The sequence below is a fragment of the Haliaeetus leucocephalus genome, unplaced genomic scaffold, assembly GCF_000737465.1.
Source record: "Haliaeetus leucocephalus isolate CR32 unplaced genomic scaffold, Haliaeetus_leucocephalus-4.0 Scaffold228, whole genome shotgun sequence".
NCBI lineage: Eukaryota > Metazoa > Chordata > Aves > Accipitriformes > Accipitridae > Haliaeetus > Haliaeetus leucocephalus.
The window spans coordinates 2,025,245-2,041,544 of NW_010972664.1; the positions used below are offsets into that span (position 1 = coordinate 2,025,245).

General features: G+C 37.9%; 1 pseudogene; it reads right to left on the reverse strand.

Annotated features, from left to right (window-relative positions):
• LOC104831811 overlaps positions 1–16,300 on the reverse strand; it is a 39,658-nt pseudogene that overhangs the window by 21,716 nt on the left and 1,642 nt on the right.

The window sequence follows — 16,300 nt, forward strand, 5'->3', positions numbered from 1 at the left end:
TTTTAGGCAATATAAAATGCTATACTGACAAAAGGGCATCTTGCCAGTTAATGCTCCACAAAATGCAATTCAGGAAAAATTGATATTGCAGTTAAATCTCCCTTGTGTGATCTGAGGGGGGAGGTGGTAGGAAAGAACAAATGAAGAGAGAGTGAAAAGGGAGTGAAGAGGTAGTGAAGAGCACTGGCTTCCCATAGCACTTATACAGTGCTATGTTGGGGAACATGTACTTTTATGTGGTTCCTGCTGGAGTATCAGGGAGAACAGGTCAGATTTGACTTTCCATAGCATACTGATCACATGGGATACTCTGGAACAATAACTTATATTCTTTTTGGTATGTAACATCATGAACTAGTCTGAATCAGAATACATTAAACCTGAACAAATTCTCTACAGACATCACGTTCTGCCAAAGCAGCTCATAAAAATAGTTTAACAATATCTTATTTCTTTAAGACTGGCAGGCCGTTTTTTTCCCAGCAGAAAGAAGCACCAATAAACCCAACAGCATGATCTGCTGTAAAGAAAAATGAGCAGACAGTTGCTAATCCATCCCCTCAGCTGAGTTTCTTAATGATCACCCATATAAACTCATGACCAATTAAAAATCAGTAACTGCTGCTTACTTCCACTGCAGTTTGTATTGACATCCTCAGGGTTAACATCCTCAGCACACAGAAAATCCTCTAAACGGCTCAGAGAAGCTTTGGTCTGCAAGATGAATATATTATATATATATATATATATATAAAATGTTTATAACATGCCTGTGCTCCCTATATTTTTAAATAATATTTTAAAAGTTCTAGATAATATGGAAAGACATATTCCTTGTCTTATTTGAAGATAGACAAAAAAGGTGTTCAGGTATATAAAATTTTTTTCTTGAAGTACTAAACAATCTAGAGTCACAAAAATGTGTATTTTTTTTCCTGAGGATCTACTGCTTGGTAGTTATAAAGTAACAGAGCATGCTTGACCTATCCAATGTTAGAATATATTGTTAATCCTTGAATGTCTGGTTCCTCTTACTCAATTAGTTTGTTTTCATAAACCTGCGGTGAAAACACTAGCTTTTTTTTTTTTTTTTAAAGAAATCACACAGAATAACTCTTTCTTCTTATAATGAAGAAAGACAATGTTTTACTGTGAGTGCATCATGAGATGTCCATCACTGTGCTGCAACAAAGTAAGATGAACTTAACACTTGTGCTAATTTTTAAGCTATTAGAAGTAAACCTTAGGAAAAGAAAAGGTTTTGATCTTGCAGTATGCTAACCATAAATGAAATCAAATCAGGATGAGCATCTGCTCACAGTGGTCCCCTTCCTTACAAAAAGCTGAGTTGTGTACAAGCTGTGACAGAGTACATTAATGAGCAGCTCATATAATATACCCATAATAGAGTCTTAAAAGTTAGAAGTTCCCAACTCATATGGTAACCCTACTGGTGTACCATTAGGACTGAAGGTGGCTGATACGGTACCCTCAGCAGCTCTACTCCATTTTTTCTTTAATTCCTTCAGTGGTGACTTGACAAAAACAGTATTGTAGAGTCCACAATGGGTCTGCCCTACTTGGCATCACGGACTCCAATATATAACAATGGCTGAGTGATTTAAACATGTGCTGCCCAAATTGTTCATACTTTGTCTTTGGTGGACTATGAAAAAGATGAAAGAGTATGACCAGAAATTGAGTCTAGTCCACTGAAAGAACAAAGGCAAGAAACAGAAATCTGAGTCACAATTCGGTTTGCTACCCAATTTTCATTCTACTTAAATGACTGAGACATCCTTTAAACAGCCTGCATGCTTCTCATTCCATACAAATACTGTGCAGTTTCATCTTAATAAAATGTAACTTAAAATAATTAAATTACTTAATCACCCCTAGAAACAGATGAAACATGACTGAGTACAAACATCAGCCTTTTAAAGCACTTGTTTATAATATGTTTACCTGGGCTACAGCAGAGATCACAGATGGTAAATCAAAGGTGGTCACAAAATGTTAAATAAAGAAGTAGATGTAAAAACTTTAGTTGCTGTTAAAACAGTCTCTTTGTCCAGATAAAAGAAGACTCCAAATGTAGCCAATGAGACCTTTTAAAAGGAAAAGATACATCCAGAAGCAAAATCACAATATAACTAAAATTTATACACAGATACTATTTTTGTTTGCATTTGAAAGGTGTAGGATCGCATTTCTGCTCATGTATAAACAGGGACTCTGTAACTGTTGCACATGGAAATTATTGCATAGATGCAATACCGAGTGCAGGAATACTATAATTTTAGTGAGCAAAAAACATAGTGTCGTGGTTTAACCCCAGCCAGCAACTAAGCACCACGCAGCCGCTCACTCACTCCCCCCCATCCAGTGGGATGAGGGAGAAAATCGGGAAAAAGAAGTAAAACTCCTGGGTTGAGATAAGAACGGTTTAATAGAACAGAAAAGAAGAAACTAATAATGATAATGATAACACTAATAAAATGACAACAGTAATAATGAAAGGATTGGAATGTACAAATGATGCGCAGGGCAATTGCTCACCACCCGCTGACCGACACCCAGCCAGTCCCCGAGCGGCGATCCCCCGCCCCCACTCCCCAGTTCCTATATTAGATGGGACGTCCCATGGTATGGAATACACCGTTGGCCAGTTTGGGTCAGGTGCTCTGGCTGTGTCCTGTGCCAACTTCTTGTGCCCCTCCAGCTTTCTCGCTGGCTGGGGATGAGAAGCTGAAAAATCCTTGACTATAGTCTAAACACTACTGAGCAACAACTGAAAACATCAGTGTTATCAACATTCTTCGGATACTGAATTCAAAACATAGCACCGTACCAGCTACTAGGAAGACAGTTAACTCTATCCCAGCTGAAACCAGGACACATGGCTACTGTGTTTGACCTAACCACATACACACGAAACTACATGAAATAACTTTCCCATCTCAGGAATTGATTTCTTCATTTTGAAAACACTCAAACATGATGTTTCAGGAAATTCACTTTTTTTTTCTTTCTTCTTGCTATTGCTATGAGATTGGACATCAGGTAGAATTATTTACTGCAGATATTTTTATTTTAACCACTTGGAATCTTTTTCAAAAATCTAGTCAGTATTCATCAGAGAATAAGCTGGGCTCTTATGCAACACATACTCAAGCCTTCAGAATTACCCAGAAAAGCCTAAATTTAACAACCTGTCATATGGGGGTTGCTTCTGCCTTTCGTTGAGTTTAGGAGTCCTAAACTAAACTAGTCGTAAAGTAGAAGGACTCCTAAGAAAGTCCTAAATAGTAAGTTGATTATTTCACTGTGTTTAATTCAAACTTTGAAATTTTCTCACTCACTGCTTCAAATATTTCAGTTATTATCAAGGTTATGGACTGAAGGATAGCCTTAATCTTCCTTTACACTATTCCTAAGGAATTTTCCTCTTCACCTCTTACATATTGTGAGTTTAGCACTAGAAGATGTCAGTTTGTGCAACTGAAGTTTGTGCAACTGAAGTTAATAGTGGTCATTTATCCCTAACGAAGGTTCCAGTCTGAGCCATAGAATCATTTAGGTTGGAAAAGACCTTTAAGATCATTGAGTCCAATCATTAACCTAACACTGCCAAGGCCACTACTAAACCATGTCCGCAAGCACCACATCTACACGTCTTTTAAATCCCTCCAGGGATGGTGACTCAGCCACTTCCCTGGGCAGCCTGTTCCAAAACTTGACAACCCTTTCAGTGAAGAAGTATTTCCTAACATCTAATCTAAACCTCCCCTGACACAACTTGAGGCTGTGTCCTCTCATCCTATCACTTGTTACATGGGAGAAGAGACCGAGCCCCATCTCGCTACAATCTCCTTTCAGGTATTTGTAGAGAGCAATAAGGTCTCCCCTCAGCCTCCTCTTCTCTAAACAAAACAGCCCCAGCTGCCTCAGCCGCTCCTCATAAGACTTGTTGTCTAGACCCTTCACCAGCTTCATTGCTCTTCTTTGGACGAGCTCCAGCACCTCAAGGTCTTTCTTGTAGTGAGGGGCCCAAAAGTGAACACAGTACTCGAGGTGTGGCTTCACCGGTGCTGAGTACAGGGGAATGATCACCTCCCTGTTCCTGCTGGCCAAACTATTTCTGATACAAGCCAGGATGCTATTGGCATTCTTGGCCACCTGGGCACACTGCTGGCTCATATTCAGCCGGCTGTCGGCCAGTAGCCCCAGGTCCTTTCTCTGCCGGGCAGCTTTCCAGCCACTCTTCCCCAAGCCCGTAGCATTACATGGGGTTGTTGTAACCAAAGTGCAGGACCCAGCACTTGGCCTTGTTGAACATCATACAATTAGCCTTGTCCCATTGATCCAGCCTGTCCAGATCCCTCTGTAGAGCCTTCCTTCACTCAAACAGATCAACACTCCCGCCCAGCTTGGTGTTGTCTGCAAACTTACTGAGGTGCACTCAATCCCCTTGTCCAGATCATTGATAAAGATATTAAACAGAACAGGCCCCAATACTGAGGTCTGGGGAACACCACTTGGGACTGGCTGCCAACAGTATTTAACTCCATTCACCACCACACTTTGTGCTCGGCCATCCAGCCAAGTTTTACCCAGCTAAGGGTACGCCTGTCCAAGCCATGAGCAACCAGTTTCTCCAGGAAAATGCTGTGGGAAATGGTGTCAAAGGCTTTACTAAAGTCCAGGTAAACAACATCCACAGCCTTTGCCTCATCCACTAAGCATGTCGTCTTGTCATAGAAGGAGATCAGGTTAGTCAAGCAGGACCTGACTTTCACACACCCACACTGGTTGGGCCTGACCACCTGGTTGTCCTGTACGTGTCACATGATGGCACTCAAGATGATCTGCTCCATAACCTTCCTTGGCACTGAGGTGAGACTGATGGGCCTGTAGTTCCCCGGATCCTCCTCCTGGCCCTTCTTTTAGATGGGCATCACATTTGCTAACCTCCAGTCAACTGTGACCTCCCCAGTTAGCCAGGACTGCTGATAAATGACGGAAAGTGGCTTGGTGAGCACTTCTACCAGCTCCCTCAGTACCCTTGGGTGGATCCCATCTGGCCCTATAGACTTGTGTGTGTCTGAGTGGTGTAGCAGGTCGCTAACCATTTCCCCTTAGATTATGGAGGCTTCATTCTGCTCCGTGTCCCTGTCTTCCACTCAGAGGCCTGGGTACCCCAAGACGAACTGGTCTTACAATTAAAGACTGAGGTAAAGAAGGCATTAAGTACCTCAGCCTTTTCCTCAGCCTTTGTCACTATGCTTCCCCCTGCATCCAATAAAGGACAGAGATTCTCCTTAGCCCTCCTTTTGTTGCTAATGTATTTATAGAAACATTTTTTATTGTCTTTTACGGCAGTAGCCAGTTTAAGTTCTAGTTGGGCTTTGGCCCCTCTAATTTTCTCCCTGCATAACCTTACAACACCCTGGTAGTCCTCCTGAGTTGCCTGCCTCTTCTTCCAAAATTCATAAACTCTCTTTTTTAACCCCTGAGTTTCAGCCAAAGCTCTCTGTTCAGCCAGGTTCTTCCCCACTGGCTCATCTTTCAGCACATGGAGACAGCCTGCTCCCTGTGCCTTTAAGACTTCATTCTTGAAGAATGTCCAGCCTTCCTGGACTCCTTTGCCCTTCAGGACTGCCTCCCAAGGGACTCTGTCAACTAGTCTCCTGAACAGGCCAAAGTCTGCCCTCCAAAGTCCAATGTAGCAGTTCTGCTGACCCCCCTCCTTACTTCTCTGAGAATCAAAACCTCTATTGTTTCATGATCGCTATGCCCAAGATGGCCTCCAACCATCACATGACCCCCAAGTCCTTCTCTGTTCGCAAACAGACCCAGCGAGGTGCCTTCCCTAGCTGGCTCACTCACCAACTGTGTCAGGAAGTTCTCCTCCACACACTCCAGGAATGTCCTAGACTGTTTCCATTGTATTGTATTTCCAGCAGACATCTGGTAAGTTGAAGTCCCACCACGAGAACAAGGGCTAGAGATTGTAAAACTTCTCCCAGCTGCTTATACAATATTTCATCTGTCTGTCCTGGTTGGGTGGTCTATAACAAACTCCCACCATGACATCTGCCCTGTTGGCCTTTCCCCTGATTCTTACCCATAAACACTTGACCCTTTCATCACCATCACCAAGCTCTAGACAGTCAAAACACTCCCTAACATAAAGGGCTATCCCACCTCCTCTCCTTCCTTGCCTATCCCTTCTGAAGAGTTTATAGCTATCCATTGCAGCACTCCAGTTGTGCGAGTTATCCCACCATGTTTCCCTGATGGCAACTATATCATAGTTTTCCTGCTGCCCAATGGCTTCCAACTCCTCCCGTTTGTTGCCCATTTTGTGTGCATTGGTGTAGATGTACTTCAGCTGGGCCACCTTTTTGGGGGGAGAAGCCCTAATTCCTATGTGACTGTTCTCAGGTGCTTCTGTGGTCTCTAACACATCAATAACCCTTGCATCTTTGCTGCCACGTGCATCTCCATCCCCCACCTCCACTGAGATGGCAGACCAAAGGACCTCACTAGCACACTGTACCTCAAACATTGGCATGCTGCCCCCAGGATTATTTCTAGTAAGCCTGGTTTTATCCATTACCCCCTTCAAATCTAGTTTAACATTCTTTCAATGAGCTCTGCTAACTCCTGTGCAAAGATCCTTTTCCTGCTTTGAGACAGGTATACAACATCTGTTGCCAGCAGGTCTGGTGCTGTGTAGACTGACCCATGACCATAAAAATCTAAAATTCTGCTGGTGACACCAGGCTTGGAGCCAGGTATTGATCTGCTGGTTTTTCCTGTTTCTTCCCTCATCATTCCCTGCAACAGGAAGGATAGAGGAGAACACTATTGGTGCTCCTGATCCCTTAACCAGTTGTCACAAGGCCTTGAAGTCTCCATTTACTTTCTAATGGAGTTTAACAGAGGGATTTAAAGATCCAAAGACCTGAATGCATTCCTGATAGAATTCCACTGAAATAAGGCTAGGATGAATTTGGTTCATATTTTTTTGTTTTTTCTTTTTCATGTATTTAGAGGTTTAGTGTTTGAGAAGGGATAGCTAAAAATTACAGATCAAAAATGCATTCCCTTAAAACTTGAAAAAGGAGGAATATAAAGAAGGTAGTTGATTTCTGTGCAATAGAAACAGTATGATTAAAACAGTGAAATGAGATTCAGGAGCTTTGGATTTGGTTTCTGACTTTCTAATAGAGGTCTTTAAAATCTTGCTCGATTCATAATCTTTCTGTTCATATACATACTATTAGAACCTGAGAATGCAAATATATTGAATTGATAAATCTAATGTTTTGAGATACTGTGAGGCAAGATTTGTGAACCATTCAGCTACTAAAGCAATAGGGAACATGAGAAACAGTCCTGCATGAATTGATATTTTTATAAAACAAACCATAAAAGGAATACACGTCAATGTTAGCATGGAGTAAGTTGTCAGATACCCAGATGACTTCAAAACATCCACTTCACGTTCTCTAATGCTCACGATCTTCCTTTGATATGCAGGTTCCCATGCATAAAGTTTGAGGATCTAGAAAAATCAAACAAACATATTTTAATAAAACAAAAAAGCAGTGACTATGCTTCAGAAAATAAGCTTAAGCTCCGAATTTAATTTTCAAATATCCAGCAATGCCACACTACAAAAATTTGAATGTTTTACAAATGAAAGCAAGAATTGAGATAACTCTAAATTAAGTTGTTCTTCTGGAAGATATACTCTAGTCACTCTTAATTCTTCAGATTTCAATTTGTCCCTTATGTATCATAAATGATGAGCTGGTTTATTTCAAAACAGGATAAATAACAAAAATGAGAGAACTTTTAAAAGTGCTTTTCTTCTATGCTAAAATTTCACTCTGCTAAAGGTTTTCAGACATCTATTAATGTATTTTATGTTCTCATTAAAAATATGGTAGTAAAATTAATTCATCATGAATAGTATGTTTTTCAAATCAACTTAAACCAGTAAATATTTTCCAAAAACAATTTAAGCACATTATGTTAAAACATTTTCTCTTTAAACTTTTATCATTATCAGCTGAAATATCACTCATAAAACCTTAGTTTTTTAAATAACTTACTTTCTAACTTTACAACCTAACAAAAAAACCAAAACCCTTGTTAGTTGTGGCATTACCTTTATTCCATGTAACATTTCACTTAGTAGCTTGACTCATTGATCCAAATACCTCATTTGGTTTTTCTGGTTAAAAGACAGCAGTGTTTTCATTTTTGAATGAGAAAAAATTTTGGAAAGTAAAATATGTAGTGTACTGTAGGCAATAAGTATATTTTATGCTATTTTTACCTTGCTGAAAAACATAATAGCACCACAGTTATACCTTTTTCAGATATATACGTAGTAAAAAAAAAAAAATCATTAGATAGGACAAAGGATTAAATACATTAACATAACATTTTCCCCCTAAAATATCTTAAGAGTGTATTTCAATTTTTGTCCTTTTTATTTTTCTTCTTAAAATCTTAACAGGCTTCCAGTCCCCAGGGTGTTCAGGAATGATAATATGGTTTTAATCTTCAAAATCACTAAGCAGGTAAATACAGACTCAATAACAATATACTCACATACATGTATATATATGTAACACCATATGGATATAAAACACTGTATACATATATATGTACATATACAGGAGTTAGGAAGGAAGTTTCCTCTGTTACTGATTAATACATTGTTATTGAAAAAAACAATGAAAGAAACACAGAAATTCTTCTCACTCCTACACTATACTCAGGCTCTCCTGCATCTCACGTTTCTAAAATACTAATTAATGGCCTCTTTAATGTTTTGAGTCTTATTCATATAGAACAAAGGTTTGCATCTTGTTAGACAGAATTATTTTATTGTCCTTTGTATTTCTTCTCTCCCATATCACAGTAGGGATCTAAGTGTATATGTAGCTGCTGCATCTCACCTGCAAAAGAGGGGAGATGGTTTTGGGGGTTTTTTTTCAATGTATCTAAACTGTCATAGCTTTACAAAAGAATTAAGGGAGACCCAGAGTCTTCACTCCATGTTGCACCATCAAAGCCTGAATAAGACAGAGACAAATAATTGCCCTGATAGCAATGCAAAACTTAGGGTTGTAGGATTTTTTTTTCAGTGGACCTCACAGAAATTGTCATAGTAACAGGCAATATAGTGTATGTAGCATCAGAGAAGCGGAAAAGAAGTCAGAACACATGCAGTACCTCTGTGGGAATTCCCATAGTCTCAGGAGAATGTGCTAAATTTGAGTGAGCAGCTTAGCCTGAAAAATAAAAGTGGAAGAGGGCCATAATCCTACAAAATCCTTTATTTAATAGAATTATCTCATGTAATGTGCAAAACCATAGCTGCTTCCTAAATTGAGTCATACAGTAATTTTTACTAATACAAAATTATTGTTTCACTATGATGAAAATTTAGGTATCCAACCTAAATACTAGTTTAGCTATCAAACATACAGCTTTCTCACTGCAGTTATGCTTCCCCCTTCAATGAAAAACAGCTGCTCCTTGGCATTGTTTATTTGGTTTGGGTTTAATTTAGATGTACCAACAGTATTCTTACACATGCATAATTTACTCCCCCCCCCCGCCCTGTATTATGGCAACTTGACCTCTCCTTACTATGCTTATTTAAATATCTCACCTTCAGTCTTTTAACTTTGGCTGCAATGAGTGCATTTATAGGTATAACCAAAAGAAGCAGTGCAACACCCGCTAGTAGTGAGGGGCCAACTTCTTTCCAGAGAAAGATGACAGCCATGATGATCTGAAAAGGTGCTGACCACAACAGGTTGATGTTTACAGTTAGCTCTATGAGTTGCTGAGCATCTGCTGATATCAGGTTAACAATTTCCCCAGTTGTATAGTTTTGTCAGGAGGAATTTGCTAAAGTTAAGGCCTGCAACCAGAAAATAGAGAGGTCACAAAAATCAACAATTTTGATAGGTTTAGCTGCCCAGGAGAAGCTAAAAGGACAACAACTAGAGCAAAGCTGAACCCAGTGAAACAGACTTGCAACACTTTATAGTAAACAGGACAACATGGTGCAAAGAGGGCTCAGCTTTGGCCTAGCTTAGAACCTCCAACTGCAGGAACCAGCAACAGCAGGCTTCACAGCAAGCACATGTATAATCTCAGTGTGGCAGGCAGATACCACAAGTCCTGGGTGTCTCGGGACTGACACCCAGAAAAACACATACACGCGTGCTCTCTCTCTCTGTGTTAGTGCCTCACATTTTTCCACCGTCACCTGCAACTCACATGTAACAAGGCAGTGCCGCAGCAACTCGTTCCACCATTCATCCCACGTGCAAAGCACAACCTGACCCAGCATTCACTAATCAACTCTGTTCAGAGAGAGGAAGAAGCTGTATTTCTACACTGTAGCTGTGAAAACTTGCCTGAAGACATGCCCACCCCAGTTGGAGCCCCTATTCCCCTGTTCATGATCTGATGTACTGACACACCTTGATGTGCGACTTGAGAATCAATTCCTTTATTTAACTTATTTGCAACTTACAAGTAAAATTTTGTGTACTGGTTCAGAAAATACCTGAGAAGTCTATGTCAAAAGATCGGTTTGACCGTCTCGAGAAAAGAGACTGTATTTTAAATTAACAAAGACAGTAATCTATTTCAGATTTGGATTATTTTTTGGCTTCCTTAACTTAAGCTTAATAGTTAAATACTGCAGTAAAAATACCAATGTGCCATGTTCATAACAAAGTAAACTAAAGGTGCAGCACTGAGAAACCAGCTTCATCTCATGTGCTACATACTAACAGTATCGTAAACATTTTTGGTTTGCAGGTCAGACAGCTACTATTACTTCTACATTATTAGCACCTGCATTTATTGTAGCTAATAATGCTGCCACCTCAGCATATCTTATTAAAGGTGGAATAAGTTATAGATAGATTTCCACAGCAGTTAGCCACCTTTTAAACATCTGAAAAACAGCAAACCTACTGGGTATTCAACTCAACAGAGAATCAGTTTCACTAAAGTCAGGGGGGAAATTTCAACCTCCAAAGGAGACAATGTGGCAAACTTCAGCTTCTCATATTCACTACTACTATATAGTAAAAACACTGATCGTGTATACCCTTATTTCTGCCCGGACATCCGACCTAAAAGGTTCTCCCAGTTCATTCAGTAAATTTAGGAAATTAACCAATAATCAAAATAGGAAGAGTTCAGTTTCTATATGTATCTCCAGTATTATGGCTGTACAGGTGGCTGACAAAAGTATGTAATTTCAGGATTAGAGTCTTATAATAGAAATACTGCTGAAATTCCAAATTATTATAAATAATTATCAAAATATAAAGTCAATCTCTTAGCCTGTCACCAGTGTATAACATCCTGGGTTCTGATCATACTGGTAAACATATTGTCTTTTAACAGTGTGTCTATTTTAGTTTTTGTTTTGAAAGAAAAGTAGAAGAATACATGATTACCTTTTTGTATATCAGGCCAACAACTGCAGTCTTGATTTTGACTGCAGTAAGCATGTTGTTACGCTGGTGTAACTGATGGAGAAGAGTTTGTGAGAGAACTACAAAAAACAGGGCAATAGCATGGCCATATCCACCCGCGTATGAACCAGGATGATTTTCACTGACCATTATCATTGCTCTGAAAATGAAGGAAAATAAATTTTAAATTCTGTGCATTAAGGCAACAACAGACAATAAAAAGTTCAATAAACTGACATACTGGCAACTTGTTTAACTAAGTCCATTTTGGATCCAGATATGGTGGAAGGTCACAAAGAAATATGATGTTAAAAAAAAAGGCAGGTCTTATCTGTGTTTCCCAATTTGTTAGCTTAGAAACAATTCTCAAATACTATTCTAGACATGAATGTGCTATTGCTGACTTCACTGACAATGGAGTAGAAATAAAGAATGGCATAAAAGGAAAAAAAAAATTAACTAGATATTTGTGCTTAGAAAGATTGCAACTACCAACCACGAAAGTGAGAAAAAAAAAAAATCTAGAGGAAAATTCTTATTTTTCTGTTAGTAAAAGGTTATCTTAAATAACCAGCAACTGTGATGTCTTCAATAGATTATAGTTCGGAGGTTAACAATAATTCTGTTCATTAACTCTTTTCTTTATAAACACACAGGTATTTGATAAACTCTTAACACCTCTATGGTAAGCACAATTTCTAAAAACCACTTCCATCAACCTCATGGTAGCTCTAACATGATAACAACAGCGACATTGCAGTTTTCCATTAAATGCTGAAGTTGTAGATATTATTATATATTTAAGTGGGTTTTTTAAAAATAGAGATGGAAAAATATTGACAAAAAAGTAGGGTAAATATCCTGGTACTCCATTTTTCTTAACATTTGATTTTATATTTAAGTATATGAAATACTTAAATACAATATTGAGGAATTGAACTTCTACTGGTTTTGTCTCAGTCCTTTGGCTAAGAAATTCCTGATCTCTTTGAGCTTTTCCTCATTAGATCATTTTCAGATAATCACTGGGGTAGAGGGAGCATGAATAAAATCTTTACATGTCTAAGCCGTTGCTTAGTTTGGTTTTTATATTGGTAACCCTTTAGCTTTATTATTACTGTTACTCTCTGAATATGAAGTGAAACACATTAAAAACTTACTTCATTATTTGTGGACTCATGAAAGCCAGAATGTCAGCTGTAACTTTCAGAAATGCAACTTTAATCAATAAAAATTTAAATGTTTGCCATAATGGCAAAATCAAAGATGGTTTAGGGAAACTCGTTTTCTTAAATAGCACTCTTTTGATGCAAGAAGCCTGCAAGATTACAAAAACATGTACAGAATTAAGAGAAAAAAATTATTTTTGAACTTCACCTACATTTACAAATATAAAATATGTAATATTAGAGAGTCCATTTAAAGCCATCACTGTATTTATGATCTGAAAAAGCCCATTTCCTACAGTCAGAAGAAAAGTTTTGGGGCAAGGAATGAATTCTGGTTTTATTTAGCCTGGCTAATATTATTTCAGGAAAGGATAAATATCATTTCTAGGGTTGCCCCATTCATCCCCAAATATAATTAGAAAATAATTTAGTCCTCAAATGATTATCACAGGTCAAAAAAAACCTGTATCAGAAAAACAGAGGTAAGCTTCAACATAAATGCATTATCATTTACAGCAGGCTTACAGCAACTTTATGTTTAAGGTTGAATAACCCTTCTATTCTTTCCTAGTATTTTCAGCTGTCAAGTAACTACTTTTTTCAGTTTGAATTCAGGTCAAACAATTGCAAATATTCTTACAAGGGCTCAAAAAAAAAAAAAAAAGAGTCAGCCTTTCTTAATTATTACAGTGATAAAGGACAGGATATTTTTTACAGATTACTTGAATAATAAAAACAGTATCTGAATTTAAAATTATCCTTATTGAAAAATACTTTTGAATGCTTTGGTAGAAAGTGTTTTGGTGTGTATACCATCAGTGGAAGAAAGGGTAAATCTACAAATAGATAAGAAAAATACTGAAGACATGCAGTAACGTGAGACTCTGCAGGACCCCTCTTCTCAGTAAGTCATTAAAAAACAAAAGCTACACTCTTACTGGACTTACAGGTTAGGTCCTCTCTCCTGTGAACTTCCTAACATTACAGAGCTCCTAGTGCACTTGAACTACAACAACAAAATAATAACTGTGACTGAAACTGTCAAGGATTTACATGAAAATCACACAGTGTAACTCAAGCAAAAACCCCAAAATATCTGTAAAATTCAATATTGTGAAAATTAAAGAAAGCTGAAGCCTGTTTTGTGCATTCTGTAAGCCACAGCGTCTACTAATAAGCAAGCTAGTAAGACTTCTCTACCCACCTGAAATACAACTGCAAAGATAAGACACAGCAAAACAGACAAGTTCAGAGAGAAATTAGCTGGACAGTTTTGACAAAGATGGTAATTAATCACCAAAGCAAAAGTCACTGTAGATTCTGTATCAGTCAGGGTAGATTCTCTATCACTTGAAATGTTAAAATGTAACTAGGTATCTTTCTAAGAGGTAAGTTTGAACTTAATTTAGAAAAATCCTATAGCCACACTAGAGATCACTGATCACAACACTGAGTGGCCTTTGTGATCTACAAAACGTAGGCTGTTCAATAACCAACAAGATTTTAGCAGTCTTCTCCAGCTTCTAGACTCCTTAAATTTAGAAAAGCATAGTGCCTTTTGTCAGAATTATAGCTACCGTTAAACCTGTGGTAGACTTTTGGATTTCTTTTCTCCATTGTTTTTCAAAGCTAGGACACACACTGTATGGTGAATCACTTTCATTCAGTTCAAACAGGTCATCGCTTTCCAATGGCTTCTTATAGCCTATAGATATTAGTCTGAAAGAAAGCAATGAATTTAGACAGCATAAAATACAACAGACAAACAAACAGAACTATTAACTCAAAAAGCTAACAATATAATTTAGTGCATATAAATAAACTGTATAATCAAAATAATATATGTAATCCTATAAAGGCTACAGACTAAATAGTGGAACATACTTACAATCACCTTAAATACACTGAAATTCACCTGAAGTATGAAGAGCCAAGCAGATTGTCGCATCTGAACAGCAAATTCTGAACATTTGTACATCAGAATCTGTCTATGTTTCTGATCCCGTATTTCTTTATAGAAAAATACACTATTTCATAAACAAATGTGTGTAGCATCATTACCCACTTACTATTGTGATCTGGAATGAAATACCTTTTCTATCACAGATCATTCCTGCGCCAGTCAGTGCCAGCACTGGGCTTGGGACTAATGTGTGTGCTGTTGTGCTTATCACAGGACAGAAAATAAGACTCAGAAACACTCTTCTGGAGGCTGTAAATTCTGGTGGGGGTGGACCTCACTATCTCCAAGGGCCACCCAGATATCTACTGAAGCTATAACGTTAATAAAAAGTGAATTTGCCTTATGCCTGATAAATTAAGGCAAAAATAACACAGCTTCTCACTAAGAGCACCAGCTTTTGAGGCAGGTGAGAAAAGCAGACCAATTGGCACTTGAGTGGGAACTGTTGTTTAAGAGTTCTGCATAACTCATCTAAATGCTAAAACTCACTGCTGCCAGAGGATAAATAGATCTACCAAATGCACTCTGCACCGTAATCTCCAGATTGCATGAATTCTAAAGAAACATAATATAGCATTATGGGTTCATTATGTAACAACTAATTTGAGACTTCCCTATTTAGATTGCAAGCACTTAAGGTGAGTATATATTAGCCATAATTTATTGTGTTTGCTTGTGATTGGAAAGAGGGAACATACCTAATGTTCACAATATTAGTTTAATTGCATCCAGTTATTTCATAGCTAAATAAGCTCTCACTGAGCTGAACTGAAATCCTGCCCCCCCCCCTTCTTTAGTTAAACATTGTGGAATTGGTTAAAAAATAAAAAGGATAGCCTAGCTTGAACATTTGGGTGAACACTGTGACACAATGAACACATAAGTGTCATATAGAAGCACTGCAGTCAGTACACTACATAACTTTCTAGAAAAAATGAAAATTTATATTTATGGTGTAGAATGCAAGGATTGGTAAAAACCAAAGCTACTTTGATACTGATGGTGAACTCCTAACTTCAACAGGGCCAGAGTTCAACTGAATACTCTGAATCCTTGAAACAATCTAATTGTTTTGTCTCAGCTTATTAATAGCAAATACTACTTTCAGATTTTCCTTAAAATTAATAATATTGAATAAAGCAAGAAGGAGTTATAATACTCTTAAAATGTTTTTTTTTCTCACCTTTAGATTTTTGAAATGTGTACGTCTGACTCAAATGATTTTTAAAGAAGAAAAAAGAAAAATGTTATAAATGAGTAATGGTCACAAGACATAACACATGAAATTGTTTGAAATAACATCCAAAATATGAAGTGACCGGAAGCTGCATGACTTGATATAGTTGAGCTTTCAGTTCCTATTTTTGAGTGGAAAATTTCCCAAGAAGTAGAGGGACTTATCAGTGTTTATGAGCAGGTGATCTGCAGTAATAACATCCAGCCTGCCATAAAAGAGGGAGGAAAATGAGCATGAAATTGGTGACTTGGAAAATATCTTAAATGTACTACTGCGTATTTGTTCCTGGAGATCTAGCAAATTGTTGTATCACTACATGGAGTATAAAGGAAACCTTATTTTTAATTTTTGTCTATTGCCAAACTTTACACAGACAGATAGTAAATAAAAAAAGATA